Source organism: Drosophila elegans, unplaced genomic scaffold (genome assembly GCF_018152505.1).
Source record: "Drosophila elegans isolate 14027-0461.03 unplaced genomic scaffold, ASM1815250v1 contig_197, whole genome shotgun sequence".
Taxonomy (NCBI): Eukaryota; Metazoa; Arthropoda; class Insecta; order Diptera; family Drosophilidae; genus Drosophila; species Drosophila elegans.
This window is the reverse complement of record NW_024545565.1, coordinates 438149-462086: the sequence shown is the minus strand read 5'-3', so window position 1 is coordinate 462086 and position 23938 is coordinate 438149.

Sequence of the window (23938 nt, the reverse complement as noted above, 5' to 3'; positions counted from 1 at the left end):
GTTCTTCAAAAGTTGGAGAACAGACCAGTAAATCATCCAGGTATACGAAAACGAATTCTCTTAATGCTGCTGGAATTACTTTGTCCATCAGTCTGCACATGCGCTGGGCAGCATTACACAGGCCGAACGGCATGACGGTAAATTGGTATAAAGGTCGTCCTGGCACTGTGAAAGCTGTTTTTTCTCTACTTTTTGCTTCCAGCGGTATTTGCCAAAATGCATCTTTTAGGTCGATAGCAGATATAAAGAACGTTTCTTGTAGACGACTTAGTAGACCCTCTATGTGTGGTAACGGGTATGCGTCCTTTACAGTCCGGGCATAAACTTTGCGGGCGTCTAGGCAAAGGCGATTTTTGGGGCCCTTTTGTACTAGGGTCACAGGGGAACTCCAACTACTGTTACTTTCCTCTATTACCCCTAATTTTATCATTCGGTCGAGTTCGGCAAATACCAGTTTCTGTTTTGCTGATGAGATGGGATAATGCCTCTGCTTGATAGGTAAATTCTCCTGGGTAACCTCTATGACATGTTCTTCTAACTCGGTTTTCCCTAAGCCCATATCCGTACAGGATGGGAAGGTGTTGACTACCTTTTTAAGGGTTCTTTCCTGTTGTTCGGTAAGTTTGTGTGGGGTGTATGCAGTTTCGGGGCGTTCGGGATTCTCTTCTTCGGGCGCTACTGTATCTAACTCCGCAACCTCTAATAGGCGTTTCCCCGGAAAAGGCAACTTAAATTCCTCCCAAAATTCTATTCCGAAATAAAAGTGTTGCTGTAGGGCGGGCACTATTAAAAATTCCAATTCTTTTGTTTCGCCTTCCCATTCTACCGGCAGAGTGATCATGCCTGTAACTTGAGTTTTCCCCCCACGGGCCGTTTGTACGTTTTGTCTGGTTAATCTTTGCATCTTATGCTGCCTCCGTTGTAAAAACAGCTCCGCTCCTTTGCCAATGCAGTTGGCACTTGCCCCTGTATCCAATAAGGCTACAATTTCTTCGCCGTCTACTTTTGTCTTGGCAAAAAGACGGTTGTCATTTTTCAGGCTGATGATAGACGCAACTAATTTTATTTTAAGCTCCCGTGCAGTCTCCAGGGTCTGGTGCAGGTGTCGAAGTTTCTTATTGTTCCGGTTACTCCTTTCGTCTTCTTCCTCTTGTGCCGTATTAAAGATACGGGCGCGAGCCTCCTCGTACTCTGCCTTACGCTGATACCATGTCTTATGAGACGATATCTGTGCGGGGCTTGAGGTCGCCTCTTTTATTGTCTCGGGGTGTCGTTTTTCTGACCGGTCTTCCCCGGCTCTCCGATCAGACTTTTCCGTAAAAAGAAGAGTGAGTAGAGTGATAAGAGTCGTTTTTACCACAATAATGACACTGCGTTGCATGGAACCGGGCTTGGCACCCTGTTCCGTCTACACTTTTACGGTGGCGATAAAAGTCCGCCGGCTTATTGCACGTGTAGCAAAGGTATGTATGAAACGGGGACGTGCATTCCCCTCCGGGTTCCGTTCCCATTGACTCCAAGGTTTTCTTGTCCAAGTTTTGACGAAATGGATTTCCTCTTGCTGGCTTTACCATTCCAGCTCCCTTCGGTGGCCGGTTGTTCTGAAAAGCCTCCACCTGGTAGTCATCGGCTTCATATCCTTCTTCCGATCCATTTATGATTTCGTTAACGTGCCGCGGGCGCGACCTCTTGTCCTTCAACCATTTTTCGACCCGTATTCCTTCCCTCTTAAACTCGGCTAATGTCGATATGCTTGACGCCAACAAAAAGGCTCCCATCTGCGAATTAAGGTTCTCCTTCAATATCTCCACCAGGTTGGATTCTGGAATCTTATTTCTTAGTTTAAACTGCAGATTGTGCATCGCAGAAATATAATCCTCCAAACTCTCGTTATATCCCTGCCGTCGATCCATTAACTCTTTTATGGTGACATAGTTGTTCTCCGATGTCGAAAAGGCTCTGGTCATCGCTCGGTTTAACGAGTGGTACCCAAAATAATGGTCGTCCGCTTTGTCTTCAAGCATTTGCCAATACCATTTGCTGGCGGAGCCAGTGAGTAAACAGTGAAATTCTCGGAATACCTGTTCATCTGTATACCCATACAGTGCTTTCATGCGATCTACTCGGAAGAGAAAACTTTCTATTGACATCCCTCGGCTGGTCCCATCAAATTTAAGATTCCACTTGTCCAATCTAACGTTCCGGTTCTCTGTTGGTCGGTGCTCAGCTCCCGATATCTCCCATGCACTGTTGCAGTTTCGTCTGCCAGAGTCATTCTGATTATGTTGGTCCATGGAATTAAGTTCTGGCGGCGGTGCTGACCCCGAAACTCCTGTTTCGGCGTTAAGTTGACGCTCACCGCGGCTCGACGGTGCCGGTCGAGAAGTGCTGCTTTGTTCAGGCGTGTCTCCGGTTGTTTGTGAATTACCTGATTGTGATTCACTCATTTCTGCCACTTTTGTTTGCAGATTAATTATCTGGGCGTTTAATTCCGTAATCTGGGTTGCGACTGTAGCCCTTAACTCGTTGCCTTGCATGATCAACGCAGACATCATTCGCTCCAGCCTGCTTTCTGACTCCGACTGTCGTGACCGTGCTCCTGTATTAGGTAGCACGCTGGACCTTCCTTGTGGCGGTCCTAAGTAGTAGTTTTCACCCCCTACAGCTCCTGTCGACTCCTCCATGATGGAACTGTGGTAATCTGCCAGGCTTCCTAAATTATCTAGCTTGCTGCCAAAGCTGACCGACTGTTCCTGTGCCTGTTGATCGCTAGTTGTCACGGTTTGTCTGGCTCTCCAGGCCTGTCTTGCGGCTAAGGTTGAAGCCCTTGCAGTCCTAGTAGGCGGTATTGTCAACGTTACCTTTTTCCTCTTCCCTGCCATTTACTGACCTATCTTCTTATTTCAAGCTTTTGGCTCGTGCCGAAGTAATTAGATAATAAATAAACAATAACCAACCTTGATAGTGGCACACGCCTGCCACACTTTTTTTTTGTTAAATCAGAAAAATATAAAAATTAAAAATAATTGAGGTAAATCTTCAAATTACCAACTTGAATGACGACGACAAAGACACTTGAGCCAAGACGCGACTCAAAAAACTGGACAAATGTGTTTTCGTTCACTTTTTTACGCTGCTTGATTGTTTTTGCATACAACAGCAGTTTTATTTGACAATTGTATTATGAAGAGAATACCGGAGACACCAGTTCCATTCATGTCCTTCTGACCTCTTCCCAGGACTACAGCCTCCACCAGAGTGCTGATTCCCCGTAAAAGGAACTGTCCGAAACCCCCTCCCTCCCAGTCGTCGGAAACAGGTAGACTCGCTCACAGACAGACGACTAGAGCTTTATTTCAGACAGACGAAAGAAATTGCCTCCCTGTTTCCTCTCTCTCTGGACACGAACCTCTCGAGCGATCTGGTTCATGCCTAGTACAAGCGGATAGCGTCGGCCAGAGAGATAGATTCCGTCCTCCCGCCCTTGTATTGGTGGAATCCGTACAGACTCGAACCTCTCGAGCGACCTGGTTCTTGCCTGGTTCAAACGGATAGCGTCGGTTTGTACGGATTTGGTCTGTTCGCCCACTCCCCCCTCTTGGTCAATCGGTTTCCTTTGGACTCGAACCTCTCGAGCGACCGGGTCCTTGCCTGATTCAAGCGGATAGCATCGGCCAGAGAAAACCCAAAAAAATTTAAGTATGTTCCCTAAAAATGCTATGTCGGTCTTGCACGTGATTTGATAATATTATATAAGGACTATAAAATTTTCAGTTACAACGCATTACATTTTTCTATTAATTAAACAAAGACAAATGATTTTACTGGATATTAAAAAGAGTCACAAAGTCGCACGTCTATTCTGAGACAAAGTTCCGATTGAGAGGCCTTCTCAATTCAGACTGTCGCTGAAGTTGGGGACTTTATATGTACAAAAAAACAATTAAATTAACTATACCTGCGGAGAGGAATTTTAGGTGTCGACACAAACTATTTTTGATCTTTGTTCGGAAAAATTGAAAATTATGTATAGCATGTAATTTTTCAGATATGCCCTACATCCGGTATTCCGATTTTTGAAATCGTAACCTTTAATACGTAAAACAAAAAATCTTCAGATGTTAAAAGTCCTAGCTCTAAGGATGCGAAGAATCTTTCGTTGGGCGCCAATTCTGTTACGTCGGTGTATTAGTGCCCAGTCCACAGGACTTGGGCCGAGGGAGTTGCGTCCTGAGTAGGCACGCTGGGTGCCGGCTAAGCTCGCCAGATGGGGTGGGTTCTTTGGAAACCACTCCCTCCCCTACATAACGAGAATAAATTTATCGTGCCTTAGGAAAAATATAGAGATCGTTCAGTTCGTTTTGTCATTTGTCGTCGCTGCCCACAAGCTTCTCAAGTAGCTAGTTCGAGCGCTTGACCGAATTTCGATCGGCAGCGTGTGGCTGTTTTACCCTGCCCCTTTATACGTCCCGTATGCCGATGGATCGCCGCCGGCCACTGCAATGCGATCCCCTAGTGTCAATGTCGTCAGTCGAAAGTTATGTCATTGTTCTTGACCCGAGTTTTTCCATTTGCGCCAGCTCTCCCTTTTATAAACGTTTACCAAGACATTATTGAGTTCTGCTTCATATTACAATTTATTAAAAAGATTTTTATTTAAAAAGGTGCACATTTAATTGACAAATATAAGAGTAAATTGGGGTGCCAAATTAATTAAATTGAGAAATATTCGGTATATAGTGTATGTAATATTTGTATTAACGTATAAAAAGAGAAACATTAAGAATGAATATATATATTTAAGAATAATATTTTGGGCTAATTTATAAAAATAATAATATGAATCTTACAGGACGTTAAATCTAATGTATGAAGACTATATATATATATATCTAAATGTTTAAATTGCACAAAGATCTAGGTATATACGCATATGTGTAAATATATATATATAAAAAGTTTGCTTGACAGTAAGTCAAACACAACTCACTTACCCCTTTTTATTTCCATCGACGAGAGCTCTCATTGTGGTATTCTGGGTTTGGAAAATTAATTATACACATATGCATAAATATATTTATATTAGTGCAAATTCTCTTAGCATTATTAATAAGGTGTTGGATTAATTTATATAAAAAAATTATGTTAATTGTCATTTCTTGGGCAATTGCGCGATGTTGGTCTTATTTCACAAACAGAGAAAAAAAAGTTATTCGCTTTACGGCGCTACGAATTGCGAGTAAGGGAAGAGTGAAAACGGCAATCGCGACGGTTGACGGTAGCACTTCTAGCTGAGGTTTCTTCTGGTGGTTCCAATTACAAATCAAAACTTTGGTCTTTTGTTTGTATTTAATTGCTGGTTTATTATGAATGGGTATTGTTTATTGTTTTGTCGAAAATTGAATTAATAATAATAATGATGTAGTTTTTATCTTTGCACGGGCTGATATATTAGTGCTGGCTCCTTTCTGGCCAATTGGCGGCGACAGCCATGATTTTCTCCAGCTCGTGTCCGTGGTCCCGACGTCTCTGTACAGATCGCTTGTATATCCGGAGGAAGCTCAGAATCAACATAAAGATCAAGAGTCCAGTAATGAGGCACAAAACATTGTAGACTTTGGTTATGTCCTCCTTGTGGTCTACAATTTCAACGTTGTTCACCACGTTTGCCGTGTTGTCGGATGCTTTCGTGGTTGTAGATCCCATGATATATAAGTTATATTTCTATCGGATTCTAAATTCGATCACTCGGATAGGTCCTCCGCGATTACTGATTTTGCCAGTAGTGGACCTAACGCGGTTCCGCGGTCGTTTCTTGTCTGATTCGCACTTATCTTGGACTCCGACTGCCCGATTCGCAATGATCTTTTTTTACTCTGCCTTTGAACCTGAGGTGGGGCTCTTTTATACCGGTGGTTTTGCTTCCGGGTCATCTAAGTGTTCCCACTTAGGTACAGAATTTCCCTTTTTCGGGCTTACTGTCCCACTTCTGGGTTCTGCTAGGTTTCATATTAATTGCTGCATACACCTATTGTCGGTTGTATGTTCGTATGAATTGCTTACTCTGACCAATTCGTTGCTGGTTACTGTATTGACCAACTTCGGTGTTTCGCCACCTGCAGTTCACAGTGTCTTCTGTCTCTGGTTACGGTATCTATTTCTTTCTGGTTTTATTTCTTACCCCGCTCCCGTAACAACGCAGGACAAAACGAGCCTGCAACAACAAAAAGAGCGGACTATAACGTCGGGCATGTACCAGAGTCTTTATAAAACGCAAGAAAACATGAGAAAGCAACAAATAGAACGCAGGATTCGAGAAGGTACAGTGACCCAGACCACGAGGCAAACGGATTCTGCGTCGGGCATAAAGCCAGTGTCATCAGTTGATACGCCGCGTAGGATAATGTGATGCACAGGACAGGAAACAGCTAGACGACAACTTCAGGCCAGAGTGCGTGCCGTAGCATCGTTGGAATCTATATGGCACTCAAAATGAAGCAGCCGACGACCGAAGAAAGGATACGGCACAGTTAGTAGCGGTGAACAGGAGCTCGTACCGTAGCGTCGTTGGAGTCCATACGGCAGAAACAAGACTGAAGTCAACGACGACCGAAGAAAGGGAGGAGACGGCACAGCAAAGCTGCACCGTAAAACCCAAGTGACGGCGAACTCACAAAGAGAAGGACCCGTAGGGGTTAGGGTATTCGCATAATATAATTGACTAGAAACACTTAAAAACACATTTGTACTGGTTAACGGGCTACAAAACGAACGCACACACCCACAAAAATAAAAACACAGAAAAACAGGGAAGAAAGCAAATTTCGGCAAGCCGAAGTTCATATACCCTTGCAGCTATTCAAAGAATTAAACATTTTTGAAAACATTAAAATTATGATTTACTTGCGTATACGTTTAAACACATTGAAGCTATGATGATTTGCAGCTTAATTATTCGATAGTTATTTTATATATTTTTATTATTTCTATGGGAGATATATGATATAGTCGTCCGATTTTGATAAAATTTAAACCATAATTCTTAAATATTTAACCATTGCTATATGTCGAGGAACTAAAAAAAAAAATTAAAAAATAGCAAAGATAATTTTTTTTCATTTATTTTTCCGATTGTTCCAATGGCAGCTATATGCTATAGACGTCAGATTTTGATGAAATTTAAACCGTAATTCGGAAATATTTAACCATTACTAAGTTTCGAGGAACTAAACAAAAAATTAAAAAACATCAGATATAATTTTTTTTCATTTATTTTTCCAATTGTTCCAATGGAAGCTATATGCTATAGTCGTCCGATTTTGATGAAATTTAACCCGGAATTCGGAAATATTTAACCATTACTAAATTTTGAAGAACTAAACAAAAAATTAAAAAACAGCAAAGTTATAATTTTTTTCATTTATTATTCCGATTGTTCCTATGGGAGCTATATGCTATAGTCGTCCGATTTTGATGAAATTTAAACCGTAAATCGGAAATATTTAACCATTACTAAATGTCGAAGAACTAAACAAAAAAATAAAAAACAGCAAAGTTTTAATTTTTTTTCTTTTATTTTTCCGATTGTTCCTATGTGAGCTATATGCTATAGTCTTCCGATCCGGCTCGTTCCGACTTATATACTACCTGCAATAGAAAGACAACTTTTGGGAAAGTTTCATGCAGATAGCATTAAAACTGAGAGATTAGTTTGCATAGAAACGGACGGAGAGACGGACAGACGGACGGACAGGCGGACGGACAGACGGACGGACAGACGGACGGACAGACGGACGGACAGACAAACGGACGGACAGACGGACGGACAGACGGTCATGGCTAGATCGACTCTACTAGTGATGCTGACCAAGAATATATATACTTAATAGGGTCGGAAATGTCTCCTTCACTGCGTTGCAAACTTCTGACTGAAATTATAATACCCTCTGCAAGGGTATAAAAAGGGGTGTATATTTGGCAAGATTCGAGCGTAAAATCTGAATGAAAAAAGTTAACATGAGATGGAAAGACAAACTGCTTACTAGCACATTGCAAAAATAGAGTGAACGAGGGGTCCTGCCGAGCGGGGGTGTCTCGTTGGCTCGGCAATTTTCGTGGCAGTCGTCTGGTCTCAATGGCCAAGTTCGTCCCAAGGGCATTATGCTGAAAAGGAGATAAGAGCAGAGAGAATGGAGAAAAGCAGAAATTGGAAAAAAAAAACTTACCAAAGAAAATTGCACTTTGAATTTCATGTGCTAAGGGATCGGGGCGCTTCGATTAATAAGCGGTCGATTGGTACTAGATATTATCGATCGATGTGCAGAAAATACTAGAAAAAATCGGCATATGGAGAGTCACATTACAGCACATCGATATCATCGGATGGCAACGCCACGATAGGCCACGTAATCGATTTCGATCGGTACGGAATAATGTGACCAGACGACGGAGAAAAGAAAGAGGAAGGACGTGTAAAGTCTATGGGGAAACATCTTGGGGCGGGAATTCCAAACGTCTATAGGGAATTATCTGAGCGGGAAATTCGAAACCTGAAAGGAATATCGGAGCAGTGGAACTCCATTAGGGGCTGTGAGCGTCGAGGGAAAACTCTGGAAGATGCGAAGAATTCAAAGGCTACAAATTAAGGAGGATAAAAGCTGACGAACAGGAGAGGGAGAGACGGCGAGGGGAGGATAAACACGAGTATGAGGAATACAAGGAGATCACGGCAAGACAAGGAACGAGTCTCTTCTTCGTTCCCGAAGTAAGGGGAGAATGTGAGGAGTTGAATAACTCTCCACAAATAACAGTACAGGCAGTCACACAAGCAGTGGACTACCGGGTGCCAGATAAGCGCTTGTAGCAACGGTTCTGCGGAAAAGAGTGTGGTGCCGTGTGTACAGAGAGGGACAGAAGAGTCCGAGATAGACGGCAGCAGCAGAGAGAGCGTCGAAGGTCCGGGTTCAAAAGGAATGTAATGAACTGATTATTTTAAAAAGGTCCTTCGACAAGGAACCGTGGGCTCAGAAGGGAAGTTGTCTAGAACTAGCCGCCTTGGTGAAATGATCGTATGGGCGAAGTCCGGAGTAGGCCTGATCGTCTTGCGAGAGTTGTACATGTCCTGGTGCGACTAGCCCGGAAGGACGCGCGTTAGATCGGCTGGTGCCCTGCTGCTTCTGGTTCTGCAGGAGAAAGCAAGGATCTGCGCCAGGACATCGTATAAGGAAGCAGAGCGAGGACATCGATAACTGCAAGTCTACAATCCGCGTCAAAAAGGCTAGAGTGGAATCGTTCGTCTAGAACCTAGAGTTTGTCTTAGGGACTACGTTGGCGGCTTCGGGCGTACGCCTTAGCCGTCAGGTAAGAACTAAGTAGGCGTTCGGTGCGACCGGCCGGGACAGAGCAAGGGACAAGAGGCTGCGACTGCGAAAGGCGTACGCCTTGAAAGCACAGTGCCTGTTCACCCTAGTCTGGGAACGGTGACGCATCCCTAAGCTCTGATAGCCGCCAAAGCGAACGGCAGTAGAAGCAGCCACGAGCACCCCGAGAAGAACCTGAAGCGAGTTGATCAACGCCGGGGCCACCCGGAGCATCATCGTGGCAAGGAGAGTTCTCAAACGAAGAAGGCTATAAAATTACCTACTTGTTGCTATCAGCCCAGGCCGAGGGTCAAGTCGGCGAACAGACTTTGTCGGATCATTGGTAAGATCGAAGCATGGTAACCAGATGATGCTAGTGCTGATAGATAGATTTTGAAAGAAGACAGAATTAGTTCCACTACGAACAGCAACGGCAGAAACACTTTAAAAGCCATTCCGAGAAAGAATCATCGTTAGCTTTGTTGCAATTGAAAGCTATCAACAGGGGAATATCGCCCTAGGAGATGGCAGTGTGACCAGTTTTTCAAAGGTTGGCAGGGCCAAGAAAGGGAGGGGAAATGTGGAGAGTAAGAGGCGCTCTGGTGGACGGTCAGGACAGAGAACCTTAATCCGCTCTTAGATTCCACCACCTCCCCTGGCCCAGAAGTATCTCCACCCACACCAAACCATGAGGAACTGCACCCACACCGATAGCTGAATGAGAGCCGAGCGGCTTCGTGATGCAAATGGAAGAGGTTTCTGCCTTTGGCGAAAAACCGTGAAAGGGATCCGGGAAAAAAATCGGGTGATACTGGTGCTGGGCAGAGGGTATAGGGCTGAAAGGGGTCAGGCCACCACGAGTTCCCAAAAATTTTTACAGCAGCAAGTGGTTCGGGAAATTTGTAGTGAAAATTAATATATAAGTTAACACCGGCTAGCGCCCCCTTCCCTTCACCCCCCTCTCGACATCCACGATACCCGACGACGACCCTTCTCATTCAACCCCTCGGCCACCCACATCGTACACATTCAATTCGAGTGGCCACACAGCGACAACATTACGCTCAAGTGGTCACATGAAGACGACACCAACTCAAGTGGCTGCAATGACCCGGCCGCTGCACCAGCAATAGCGACAGCGGCAGCACCAGCAATAGCGACAGCAGCAGAACCAGCAATAGCGACGGCGGCAGCAGCAGCTAAACAGCGGCAGAGATGCAACAGCAGCGATGCAGCGGCAGCGACGCGACGATGGAGACAGAACGACAGCGGCAGCGCGAGAACGACAGCGGCAGCGCCAGAACGTCAGCGGCAGAAGAGCAACGGCAGCAACAAACAAGCGAAAGACTGTTGACCGCCCGCTAGCTGCCTCAGCTCAACAGCCGCCGCCCCTACCACTGCGCTAGATAAAATGCAGCGCTCACATCCGGAGCGCAACAAGCGGACCAACCAAAACCGCTGCCGTCGGCTACGGTACTTCCGCGTCTGCCAAACGGCATGCTGACGCCGGAGGACCGGAGTTGGTTAAGAGGCCAACCCACTAGTATTTAAGAGCTCACTTCTGTAACCACCGTAGTACCGTGCGGACCGAATATTAGATTATAAAAATAAACTTATAACGTAATCCGAAAGTAAAGGTTGCCTTCCTTAAGTACCAAAGAGAACGAGTGAGTAAGTGAGATGCAGCTGATAAACAACACGATAAGGTAGTATAGGGGAGCTTCGTACCCCCCCCGGCCATGTCTGGCCTTAACTGGCGCCCGAACAGATTCCACTTTCTCGCGAAAGTGGGACCCAAATTTTTGCGGGTACCCCCGACAAAAAATCAAAGAGAATAAAAATGTGTTAAGAAAAAAAAGGAAAGAGAAGAAGGGTACCCCCAGCAAGAAAACATAAAAGATTAAAAAGCTACGGGTACCCTGTGAATAATTATTAAATATAAAAAATAAAAAATAAAAAAAACCCAAAAATGGGAAAAAAATTAAAATGAAACGAAAAACCCAAAAAAGGGTATAAAGTATTTAAAACGGCGTTGTGTGTGTGAAACGAAAAACCCAAAAAAGGGTAACAAATTATTTAATACAGCGTTGTGTATGTGAGAGTGCACAGAAATGTGTGTAATACAACTACCCGCCGCGGTGGGGATGCTGCCTTTCGCAGCTGGCACTCCCCACGGGCGCAAAAAAAGTTGTAATAAAATAATAAAACAGTGAACCTGCCGCGGCGATATGTCCACGCACCTCTCAGTGTGGCGTATTCGCGTGCACAAAAAATTGTGTATAAAATAAAAGAAGCAATAACCCGCTGCGGCGTTAAGTCCACTCAAGTGGTTAGCTTAATCGCGAGCGCAAAAATTGCACTATAAAAAAAGAGAGAAAAGGCTTTGGCAACAAAAAATATAATAAAAATAATTATTTTAGTTTGAAAAAGGAGATAGCACTGGAAAATAATTGGGAACACTTTTTTTCCAATTCTTTTTTAGTGTTGTTTCGGGTTTCAAACTAGGAAAAAAGCCGAAGGTGATAATAAAATTAAAATAATAATAAAACAAAAAGTGGTGTGTGGCAATCTGCTGGAAAGGCTCACGAATGCGGAATGCATTCAAAAGGGTTACCCAGTGGATTGTGTGGCAACCGTACCTTAGTAGGCAAAACGCCAGAACGGACAAATACGGACCATCGCGCCCAGTACCCAATAACCGCACTAAGAAAAAAACTCACACAAAGTATTAACGCACAACGCCCCAAGAAGAAAAGTCTTACAAAACTATACAAATTTTTCACCATTCAAAAACAAAATACTAATAAAAAATTTAATTTCAGAACTCTGTAAGAACACCACAAGACTACAAGAAAACGGCCAAAAAACACACACAAATCAGAAAAAACCACAGAATCTTTGCGAAGCGAAAAAGAAACCAACGGATGAGTGAAACGTTTAAATAAAACAATTTCCCCCTGAATAAATAAAAAATATAAAAAATAGAAAGGAGACAAACTGTTACCCGTTAGGCCCATCTGCATTTTTCACTCTATTCTTTTTAAAAAATAAAATACACGGCCTGACCAAAGGAAATTCTTTTTAAAATACTTAGCAAAAAATCAGGAAATAAAAAATGGAGGAAATGAAAGAAGTATTGAAACGCCTTGATGCCTCCATACATTTCCCAGGTAGACTCTAACAAAGATCGGCCAATTGCTTATATCTCCCGATCATTAAGTGAATCAGAAGAGAATTACGCTACAAACGAAAAAGGAATGTTGGCGATAGTATGGGCCTTAGACAACCTTCGATCTTATTTGTATGGTGCTGGGTCTATTAAGATTTACACCGATCACCAACCATTAACATTTGCTCTGGGCAATAGGAATTTTAACGCCAAATTAAAACGTTGGAAGTCCCGTATTGAAGAATACAATTGCGAACTAATTTACAAACCAGGGAAATCCAATATAGTAGCCGATGCCCTTTCACGCGTCACGACGTACGTAAATCACTTGGGTAATGACACCGCCTCCGAGACAGATTCAATCGCAACAATTCATAGCGCTCTAGAAGACGCTTCCCGTCTAATTCCTCATGTTGGAACCCCGATTAATGCTTATCGAAACCAATTAATTTTTTATTCAGATGTGTCCGATTACTCATGCGAGTACCCGCACCCCGGTTATGAGCGCCACATAATCCCTATTAAAAACAACAAACCCTTGAGGATATTCGAGGCCTCATAGAACATAAACAACATTTAACCAACAACGCTCGTAATAAAAAAAGGACCGACCCGGTTTCCTACGAAGAGGGTGACACAGTATATATCGCCAATAAACAAATAAAAACTAAGGAAAAAAAGCGGTTCAAGGCAGAAGAGGTTCAAGACGATAGAAGGGTCACTGTTAAGACAAGGTCGGGAAAAATTTTCCATAAGTCCCACTTGAGAAGTTAATTTATGGGCAATAAAAACACTCATTTTTTACGCTCACTAATAGCACCCCCGCCGTTAGCAATGGGCTGGTAACAGGATATCCCTAAAATTTTACAACTTTTAAATGTCACTTCAATAATAAAAGGGAAAAGTGTATTTAACGTTTCACAAGCTCAAAAATAATTACAAAATAACCACACCAAAATACCATCAAATACTAACATAAAAAAAAAACATATAAAAAGAAAAAAAAGAGAACAAAATTAATCTAAACGTATAAAATAAAGGAAACCAAACTAAAACACAAACAAATTTAGACATATAAAAATAAGAGAAACACAATAAAAACACAAAAACAATCTAGACCCATAAGAAAAACACAGGAAAATTTTTTTACAACACTAACAGACTTAACACAAAATTCACAACAAAAACAAACTTAAACACAAAAAACTAACAAACCTAAAAAACACAAAAAAAACCTAACAGAGAAACACACTGAACTAAAACAATATCAAACCTGAGCATATAAACTAAAATAAACTAAATTAAAAAACAAATAAGAGAACATAAATTAAAGTAATGAAATTAAACAATATCGAATATAAAACTTTCAAAATAATATAAACTTAGCTTAATACCAAAAAATTAAGACCAAAAATTTAGAAACAACACAAACAACGCCTACACGAAATATCTAGACTAAGAACTATTAATCACCTAACTATAAGAATTTATGACCCTTTTTTTCGGCACTAAAAGCGTGTCCACGCTCTACGTAGCGACCGCACTTCATATTTTCAAATATGACGCACCAGTTGTCCCCTTACAACAGGGTACCGTCTGGCGAACCAACGGTGTTTTTAAGCTGGCCCATATTATCGATCTAGGCCGCATTAAGCAAGTCATCGACCAAACAACCAACGAAGCTACGATAATCACCGACCAACGGATCAATGCTTTGGCCTTCCACTACCTGCAACACGCATCAGAGGGCATCTCACGCATGGATGGCACACCAGCACGGAGGCCACGATCAATCGACTGGCTAGGATCAGCCTGGAAATGGGTAGCAGGGTCACCTGATAGGTCTGACTGGAACGCGATCTTAAAAACAGAAGACGACATAACCAGGAACAATAACCAGCAGATCCGGATAAATACCAAAATCTTTGACTCGACACACGAATCACTCCAGAGATTAAACGACGTCATCGGAAGAGTCAACGCAATAGACGGCGATTTCCATGTCACAACCGCCGTACTCCACAAGGCAATAATAATAGCGGACCAAGTCAGTGAAATACTAAGAGCCTGCCAACTGGCAAAGACTGACGTGGTCAACACGAATCTATTGGACCACGAGGAAATAGTCGAAATTTTGACAGAGGTAGAAAGCCTTTCTTATCAGAACGTGGTCGAAGCCGTTGAATTCTCCCGACCAACAATCCTCACGAATGGAACTACATGAATAAGGTGGAAACATACGCCCTTCTTGGGAATTGCGTATCCATCGGCAATACAACTGTCTGCCGAGAAAAGGACCTATACAAACTGGAGGAGGATAGCTGTATTCCAAGACTTCTTAAAGGAGGTCAAGCTGCATGCGACTATCTTAGGACAAACCAACAAACGGTGGAACTCATCGATGACGGCTCAATCTTCCTGACGAACTTCAATGGTACAATATCCACTCCAACAAAAGAACACCACCTGGAAGGCTCTTACGTCGTACAATTTGACAACGAAACGGTCACAATCGGTGACCGGAATTTCAGCAGTTATTCGTCAACGCACTTGATGGCAATGCCAGCGGTCTTGACCCAAATAACGACAACGGGTTACGAACTATCACTGAAATACGTGGATGACTTCAGCATGGAGAACCTGAAAAAATTATCAACTATGTCTAATAAAATTTTAATATCCTTCTCCGCAGAAATAATTATAACAGTATCCATCATAATAGCAATCTACCTTGTTTGGAGGAAGATAACATCAACCAAAGGGATCCCAAGGCTGCGAGACCCACCTGCGAACCTCGAACCGACAAAGGCTTAAGGATCTGTGGGACACAGATCTTGTGGTGGGGAGGAGTTAACACCGGCTAGCGCCCCCTTCCCTTCACCCCCTCTCGACATCCACGATACCCGACGACGACCCTTCTCATTCAACCCCTCGGCCACCCACATCGTACACATTCAATTCGAGTGGCCCCACAGCGACAACATTACGCTCAAGTGGTCACATGAAGACGACACCAACTCAAGTGGCTGCACTGACCCGGCCGCTGCACCAGCAATAGCGACAGGGGCAGCACCAGCAATAGCGACAGCAGCAGCACCAGCAATAGCGACGGCGGCAGCAGCAGCTAAACAGCGGCAGAGATGCATCAGCAGCGATGCAGCGGCAGCGACGCGACGATGGAGACAGAAGGACAGCGGCAGCGCGAGAACGACAGCGGCAGCGCCAGAACGTCAGCGGCAGAAGAGCAACGGCAGCAACAAGCAAGCGAAAGACTGTTGACCGCCCGCTAGCTGCCTCAGCTCAACAGCCGCCGCCCCTACCACTGCGCTAGATAAAATGCAGCGCTCACATCCGGAGCGCAACAAGCGGACCAACCAAAACCGCTGCCGTCGGCTACGGTACTTCCGCGTCTGCCAAACGGCATGCTGACGCCGGAGGACCGGAGTTGGTTAAGAGGCCAACCCACTAGTATTTAAGAGCTCACTTCTGTAACCACCGTAGTACCGTGCGGACCGAATATTAGATTATAAAAATAAACTTATAACGTAATCCGAAAGTAAAGGTTGCCTTCCTTAAGTACCAAAGAGAACGAGTGAGCAAGTGAGATGCAGCTGATAAACAACACGATAAGGTAGTATAGGGGAGCTTCGTACCCCCCCGGCCATGTCTGGCCTTAACTTATATAATATTAAAAGTGAGTTAGATGATGGGGTAGTGGCCATCAATCTAAAGTGTAGTATCAAGATATCAAGATGGGCTCCAAATAGTTAGGGTAATTTAAATGTATAATTATGAATTGATCAATATTTATATATTCGTATATGGGTCAACAATTGTGTAATGAAATTTTAAATCAATTTCAAAGGAAGTGTGCCGTATGAATTTGACATCGCAGCTGTAGCAAGGGGATGCAAATATATGAGATATGTTAACTGAAGATATAAAGCAAAAATTGAAGATGAATGTTTATGGTTAATAAAATTGTAACGTGAGGATGTTGTGCTAAGTGTTCGTCTATGGGGGAGGGGGAAATGAGACTGACCCTGGAGTAGGCTGATGATAGCCATCGAAAGGGAGATTTGGCGAAGGATGCATGCCGGATCTCAGGTAGGGTGGGGGTGTCGGAGTACATCACCTAAACTCCAAATTGTCCAGTGCAAGTAAAGTTTCCAGTAACGTCCAATGTGTATCATTATTTATCCTATTTTTGTTTGCATTTTGTTTTGTTTACATTTGATCTTATTGATGTCGTCGGACTGAGATGGCCGATCAGCTGGGCTATTGTGCGGACTGAGGGCTGGGAAGAACCCCACCACGAGATGGATTGGCTAGCCGGCCTTGCCCCATCGAAGAACCAGGTCCGTAACAATAGATGGCGCCCAACTTAAAGGCAGGAGTGGATTCGCTGATCCTATCATCCAAAGGGTTGAAAAGGATGCGAATTGCACACTGGTGGGAATTATAAATAATCAGCCGAGAGGTAGGATCTCGGAAGGGACTTGGTGATTCGGGTACCTCGGTGACTGATGGCCTATGAAGGACCTGATGGTCGGTTCATAGTAGCGCGGTGCCGGGAGGGATCTGGAAGCAAAGATACCCCAAAGTAAATGTAAAATTTTTTTTGTTGAAAGAGATTGGTACGTATCTGACGAACGGAAGAGGGTGCTCGGTAAGGGTGGTTCGGCACTTACAAGAAATATTTCTTCGGCTAGTTAGCGACTATCCCGATGCCTGGTGTGCTACTCGAGCGCCTGGAAAATAAAGCAGAATAATAACCGGAATCAGATATAGTCCAAATAGGGAAAACTTCCGTTACTTACCCGTGATGAGGTCAGGATGTGGAATATCGACTGTGAGTGGCCCGTGGGGACCAGAGAAGTCGGCCACGCGTTGGCTGCTGGCTGCTCTTCACTCCTAGAACAATCATTTAGTGATGTAAGTAAGGGGAAGTATAGATAATAGAATGGCGAGCGCCCTTGACACCTAGTCTTCTGTGGAAGATGGGATGGTCAACAGCGCTCACCGAGAAACTTGTGCTGGAAATTAAAGACACTGAAATCCGGGGTGAAGTTGGCTCCGGTGAATGTTGAGTTTTTCCCTCCTTGTTGTAGTTGTGAATTTTTGTTTAAGTTGTCATTGTGTGTTGTGGATGCGCAGCCGGTTTAAAACTATAAAAAAAAATTAAAAGATAAATATTAGTAAAACATCTAAGTAGAGATAGATTAAGAAAAGTTGATGAGCAAGTATTTTTTAAGGTCAAAGGGGAAAATGATAGACAGGACTCCTCGCCAGGGAATCCTCGGAAGGAGCATCAAGAAGGAGACGATGACAGCTGGAATTTGCCAGTAGCATCGAAGGTCCTGCCATCAGAAATCACATCGGCTGTCAATGTGGCCTTAGCCCAGGCTCAGGAGACGCAACGAGGAGGAATGATGAAGTCCATAAGCCGATCTTTGCAAGAGGAGATCCGGCGCGGGTTTATGGAAATGATGATTGCCGTTACCCATTGCCTCGGTACCATTGAAGCAGCAAGTAGAGTTGCTACAGATGCAGGAAGTAGCGAAGGGCGGAAGTGATAGCAGGCATAGCAGCAGGCAGGACGAGAAGGACAGGAAGAGCACTGGAACTAAGCCAAAATATTTCACAGGCGTACCTCCAGCTTCGCCGCATGCACAACGTCCGCAATCCCTAGATGCAAAACAGTATTCCGCGCAGAACGAACCCATCCAGAGATCTCCTAGGTTCGAGGATGGGCGAGCCTTTGCGTCAGCAAGCGAAAGGAGTCCGTGTGTAGATTTACGAGGTGGGGACGAGTTGAAAAGTGGGAGATCTACTTCGATGGAGACCCAAACAAAATGATGGTGGAAGATTTTGTTTTCCGGGTTGAGTTTCTTCGAAGGCAAAGTCGGTGTTCCTGGGATGAGGTCCTCGACAGTTTTCATCACCTGGTCAGGGGCAAAGCGGCCGAGTGGTATTGGCAATTTGTTCGTGAGCGACCGCCCAGAGGCTTGGGAAGATCTAAAGGACGAAATTGGGGCAGATTTCGAGGCGTCAGTGGTGAGTTTGAGCGGCTACGCGCTCTCCATGAACGGCGACAAAGACCTGGGGAATCAGTCGAGGATTATTTCGGAGCCATGCGGCGATTATCTACCAGACTTCCCAACCCATGTCGGAGTCCGAAATGATCCGGGTGATCAAGAAAGGACTCGCTGAGGATATCGCTCGGTATGTTTACGCAGTCAGGGTACGAAGCGTGGAGCAGCTTCGCGAGGAATGCTGGAAGTGGAAGACACTTTGTCAGACGAGAGCCCAGGCCAGCATACCGCCCGTCGCAGAAGTTTTCGTCCTCGGGAAAGAGAGTCGAAGAAATCATACCGGAACCGGAATCGCAGGACAAGGAAGAAGAGGTGATTATAGAGGAGGCTCACCTGTTGACCAAGCAGAGGATATGTTGTTGGAACTGCGGGACAGTTTGATCACGGGTTCCGCGATTGTGTGGCCAAGGAACGCAGGAATCTTTTGCTACCGCTGCGGGAAACCGAAGCACTTTACTCCGACATGACCGCATTGTTCGGGGAAACGGCCGACCAAGCGTGACGAAAGCAGGCGATCAACGCTTGGGACAGAAACCTGCGTGGAAGTAGATGATAAGGAAGAAGAAAATTATCAGTATATTAGGAAAGAATGAAAAGATATATTGAAGTACGAAACAGGATTTTTGACGCCAGACAGCTTGAAGGTATGCGGGGAGTCAGCCGCAGGCTTCTAAAGACTCGTTCCCCGCTTTAAGAAGATGCGACAAACGCGCACAGGAGGTGGCTGAAGCAATCCAACGAAGAACGAGAACGATCCATACACGGCCGGAAGATTGCGGGACTGCTGGATACAGGAGCCTCCGTAAAGTATACTGGGCAAAGACAGTAGGGAGCTGATGGCCAAACTCGGGGTAGAGATGGGCAGATATGTCTCCGTCGTTAAAACAGCTGCCGGCGAAGACAGTTCCATAATCGGAAAATAAAGCTGCCTGTTGAATATAAGGGGATTGTAAGGACATTCTCTTCTACATATGCCCATTACCTGGAACAATCGATGTACCTGGGGATCGATTTCTGAGTCTTTTGAGTTGGGTCCAGCAGTTCTGAGGCGACAAAAAACAGCGAATCCAGTCACGCTCAAGTAGCTGAAGTCAACATGTTCCAGATCAGCCACTATGCGGAAGATAGAAGACAAGAAACGGAGGTAGAATCTTGGGAGGACCCATCAACAAAGAGGGTCAAAATTTTATGACCGATGCCTCTCAAGCGTACCATACATAGAATACGAGACCAGGGATGGGGGCGAAATTGCAATTCCTGATAGACACCGGCGCTAACAATAATTTTATTAGCCCCAAAAACTCCGCCGGTTCAAAAACACTTTTAACGCCTTTTTCTGTACAATCCGCTGGGGGATATAACATAAAAATCACACACTGTATCACAGGACAATTTTTAAGCCAATGGGGAACAACACTGTTCTCACCTTTTTTGTACTCCCGGGCCTGAAATCTTTCGACGGCATTATAGGGGACGACACATTGAAAGCCCTAAAAGCCCTGATCGACAGGAAAAATGACCTGTTGACAATAACACCCAATATTAAGATACCCCTCCTGGCAAAAAATTCAATAAATGTACACCCTTTTTACTAGACGCAACGCATCCTGAGCTTGCTAGGGAGGCGTTCGCGAGATATTCTAGGATATTCGAGCCACTCTCGCCCGGAGAGGCCGTGGACACGAGCATCAGGGCTGAGATTCGCACTAGGACCTCAGACCCTATATACACAAAAAGCTATCCCTACCCTACAAACATGAGAGGGAAGTGGATAGACAAATTGAAGAACTCTTGCGGGATGGGATCATTAAACCATCAAAGAGCCCATATAACTCCCCGGTTTGGGTAGTACCGAAAAAACCCTAAGCCGAACGGAAAAAACAATACCGCATGGTCATCGACTTCAAGCGCTTAAATGCCATCACAATCGCAGACTCTTATCCAATACCAGATATTAATTCTATACTAGCAAGCCTGGGTAAAGCAAAATATTTTTCCACCCTCGACTTGACATCGGGATTCCACCAAATCCACATGCTGGAATCTGATACCCCGAAAACCGCATTTTCAACTTTAAACGGCAAGTACGACTTTCTTCGTCTCCCTTTTTGGACTAAAAAACGCCCCGCGATATTTCAGAGGATGATCGACGACGTACTAAGGGAGCACATTGGCAAGATTGGCATATCGATGACATAATAGTTTTCAGTGAAGACTATGATAGCCACTGGAAAAACCTTCGAGCTGTCTTCGACAATCTGAAGAAGGCTAGACTCCAGGTCAACTTGGAAAAAACTAATTTTCTCTCGACACACGTTGAATTTCTAGGGTATGTAGTGACCGCAGATGGCATCAGAGCGGACAAGAAAAGGTAGAGGGGGTCACAAAATGAAACCACCCACCAATGTAAAAGAATTGAAAAGTTTCCTGGGTATGACATCATATTATAGGAAATTCATTAAAGATTACGCGAAAGTTGCAAAACCACTTACCAATCTAACTCGAGGGGAGTTTGCGAGGGTTAAATCATCTCAGTCAAAAAAGTTCCCATTGAACTAGATGAGCAGGCTTTAAAATCTTTTAATGATTTAAAAACCATTCTAGCGTCCTCAGAAGTTCTAGCGTTCCCCAACTTCTCGAAACCTTTTCACCTAACCACAGACGCAACAAACTATGCCATTGGGGCAGTCCTTTCCCAGGTAGACTCTAACAAAGATCGGCCAATTGCTTATATCTCCCGATCATACGCCACAAACGAAAAAGAAATGTTGGCGATAGTATGGGCCTTAGACAACCTTCGATCGTATTTGTATGGTGCTGGGTCTATTAAGATTTACACCGATCACCAACCATTAACATTTGCTCTGGGCAATAGGAATTTTAACGCTAAATTAAAACGTTAGAAGTCCCGTATTGAAGAATACAATTGCGAACTAATTTACAAACCAGGGAAATTATTATTATTATTAATTACCCTTGCGAAATTCTTCACATAGACGTTTTTACACTAGAGAAAAAATTTTTTTTAAGCTGCATTGATAAATTTTCCAAATTCGCCAAACTTTTTCCACTGCAATCAAAGTCCGCAATCCAGCTTCGCGAAACCCTTCTCACGGCACCTAGAATGATAGTATCCGATAATGAAAGAGGCCTTTTATGCCCAACTGTTCTGAATTACCTGCGAACGCTAGGAATAGAACTGTATCACACCCCAACTCAAAAACGTGAAGTAAACGGTCAGGTTGAGAGATTTCACTCCACTTTTATGGAAATTTATCGTTGCTTGAAGGACGATCATCCCAATTTTAAAAATACGGAACTTATTCCGATCGTGGTGGACAGGTACAACAGCTCTGTCCACTCGGTAACAAATAAAAAACCCGTAGACATTTTTTTCAACCGCACTTCCAGGATAAATTAGCAGGGATTATCCGACTTCAAACCACAAACCCTTGAGGATATTCGAGGCCTCATAGAACATAAACAAAGTTTAACCAACAACGCTCGTAACAAAAAAAGGACCGATCCGGTTTCCTACGAAGGGTGACACAGTATATGTCGCCAATAAACAAATAAAAACTAAGGAAAAAAAGCGGTTCAAGGCAGAAGAGGTTCAAGACGATAGAAGGGTCACTGTTAAGACAAGGTCGGAAAAAATTTTCCATAATTCCCACTTGAGAAGTTAATTTATGGGCAATAAAAACACTCATTTTTCACGCTCACTAATAGCATCCCCGCCATTAGCAATGGGCTGGTAACAGGATATCCCTGAAATTTTACAACTTTTGAATGTCACTTCAATAATAAAAGGGAAAAGTGTATTTAACGTTTCACAAGCTCAAAAATAATTACAAAATAACCACACCAAAATACCATCAAATGCTAACATAAAAAAAAAACAAAATTAATCTAAACATATAAAATAAAGGAAACCAAACTAAAACACAAACAAATTTAGACATATAAAAAATAAGAGAAACACAATAAAAACACAAAACCAACCTAGACCCATAAGAAAAACACAGGAAAAGTTTTTTACAACACTAACAGACTTAACACAAAATTCACAACAAAAACAAACTTAAACACAAAAAAACTAACAAACCTGAAAACAAAAAACACAAAAAAACCTAACACAGAAACACACTGAACTAAAACAATATCAAACCTGAGCATATAAACTAAAATAAACTAAATTAAAAAACAAATAAGAGAACCTAAATTAAAGTAATTAAATTAAACAATATCGAATATAAAACTTTCAAAATAATATAAACTTAGCTTAATACCAAAAATTAAGACCAAACATTTAGAAACAACACAAACAACACCTACACGAAATATCTAGACTAAGAACTATTAATCACCTAACTATAAGAATTTATGACCCTTTTTTTCGGCACTACAAGCGTGTCCACGCTCTACGTAGCGACCGCACTTCATATTTTCAAATATGACGCACCAGTTGTCCCCTTACAACAGGGTATCGTCTGGCGAACCAACGGTGTTTTTAAGCTGGCCCATATTATCGATCTAGGCCGCATTAAGCAAGTCATCGACCAAACAACCAACGAAGCTACGATAATCACCGACCAACGGATCAATGCTTTGGTCTTCCACTACCTGCAACACGCATCAGAGGGCATCTCACGCATGGATGGCACACCAGCACGGAGGCCACGATCAATCGACTGGCTAGGATCAGCCTGGAAATGGGTAGCAGGGTCACCTGATAGGTCTGACTGGAACGCGATCTTAAAAACAGAAGACGACATAACCAGGAACAATAACCAACAGATCCGGATAAATACCAAACTCTTTGACTCGACACACGAATCACTCCAGAGATCAAACGACGTCATCGGAAGAGTCAACGCAATAGACGGCGATTTCCATGTCCACAAGGCAATAATAATAGCGGACCAAGTCAGTGAAATACTAAGAGCCTGCCAACTGGCAAAGACTGACGTGGTCAACACGAATCTATTGGACCACGAGGAAATAGGCGAAATTTTGACAGAGGTGGAAAGCCTTCCTTATCAGAACGTGGTCGAAGCCGTTGAATTCTCCCGACCAACAATCCTCACGAATGGAACTACATTATTGTATATCTTGGCAATGCCCAAGGTGGTGGACCAAAAATACCGATTAATGCTAATTTACCCAACGGTATCCGACGGCAAACAGGTTGTGGTGAAGTACAACAAACTGGCCATGAATAAGGTGGAAACATACGCCCTTCTTGGGAATTGCGTATCCATCGGCAATACAACTGTCTGCCGAGAAAAGGACCTATACAAACTGGAGGAGGATAG